Source organism: Gobius niger (genome assembly GCF_951799975.1).
Source record: "Gobius niger genome assembly, chromosome: 6".
Lineage (NCBI taxonomy): Eukaryota > Metazoa > Chordata > Actinopteri > Gobiiformes > Gobiidae > Gobius > Gobius niger.
Window position 1 is genome coordinate 19,189,829 of NC_136857.1, and position 1,516 is coordinate 19,191,344.

Below are 1,516 nucleotides of genomic sequence, written 5' to 3' on the forward strand. Positions count from 1 at the left end.
AGAAACTTAAACAAGAAGACACACAAAACAAAACACACCAAGTAAAAGTGCACCTCAAACCAAGTAAAAGGGACCACCACCAACGAAATCCACCACCACCTCTGGGACGGGCCAGCAGCTTCTGGGCACAGAGACACAATTTTAGTTTGCATGTCACAACCATTGCAAGATGACTCGTAAACACTCCACATATTCCTCAAACAAAAACAGTGAAGTAACAGAATCGACTATGCGCCGAGCAGCTGGGCGTCTCTCCAGGTGATCGGACTGGGGAGATCTCAGCGTTCAGCTGTTGGTGCAGTGCAGAGTCAGATGTTGACTTGTGGAGTCAACGGTGGGCAAAACAGCGGCATCTATGTTAAACAGGGGGTATTTATTAGAGGCTGCCTAAATAGAAGCTCCACCCAGGGAGTGCATTAGCGCTTACCGCTTTTGAGGCTAAACGCAGCTCCTATGACGGGGAAAGGTGAGCAATCGGGAGACAGCCTAAATAGAAAAGCCACGTTACAAAAGCTAGCACAGATCGCGTTAAACGGGTTGGAGCTTACCATTACGGTGGAGCGCACAGCGCGTCTGTCCCTTCTCAGACGAGCGGCGGCCTGTACTACAAGTAAACGTCAACATTAGCACCAATAAACCAATTAAAACGAAAGGTACCGGTGCGCGTCTCACCTGCCATAGCTACACTCAACCCGGAAGCTGGACACGGAGGCGGAGAAAGTGTGCGAGGTCAGAGGACGATAGACCAGGAGCCAGACATTTTTATAGGTCGCTAGTCATGCAAGTGACCAATCAGATGTTCCCTTAAAGTGGCAGAGCCCGCCTGCAGGCCATACTGCCACACTAACATGTAGCATCAAGTTAGCATTCTCCGTTATTCATGTATTTATGGGCTGTTGAATCACTTTGCTCCTCCCCATGTCTTTGTATCATTATTTAGTAGAAACTATGTTCATATTTCAGCATTTGTTACTGTAGTTTTTGAATAATTAGAGAAAATATACATTTTTTCAAAATTGTTTTCCCCTTAACTGTTTTCAAAAATGACCATATATGGGTGATTCCAGAGATGCCGTCTGTAAATTGCATTTTTCTGTCTAGATGTCTGTGTAGGCTCTCAGACGTACAGGTGTTGCCCATCTTCAATGAAGGTTCTCGAGTTATCTTCTGTACTCGGTCGTTGAAGTGTCAAAATGTCTATATCTGGCTGCGAGCTGAGCTAAACGTGCACTGATGAAGCCTTTTGGATGAAAGGCGAAACTTTCGACATTTACCAAGTACAAATGACCACTCAAGAACCTTCATGGAAGATTTTTCTGTCTAGCTGGTCATTACGATGTTCTGTGTTTCTGGCAAAAGTATAGTCCAAATGTTGCGCAATGCTCCTTTAAACAAGTTCAGATGCTAATAATAACCCTAAGAACAGAAGTAGAATCTTACTGATGGTGGAAGTGGATTGCGCTGTCCCCAAATGTTACCCATAGGTGGAATGTCATTGATGGATCACCTTGTGTGA

General features: G+C 45.0%; 1 long non-coding RNA gene across 1 annotated transcript; it reads right to left on the reverse strand.

Annotated features, from left to right (window-relative positions):
* Positions 1-271: 271 nt before the first annotated feature.
* Positions 272-662, reverse strand: LOC306964202. The gene is made up of 3 exons (XR_013792963.1): positions 549-662; positions 428-486; positions 272-353 (listed from the first exon to the last, which is right to left on the reverse strand). It is a non-coding gene; the product is annotated as an uncharacterized lncRNA (long non-coding RNA).
* Positions 663-1,516: the final 854 nt, after the last annotated feature.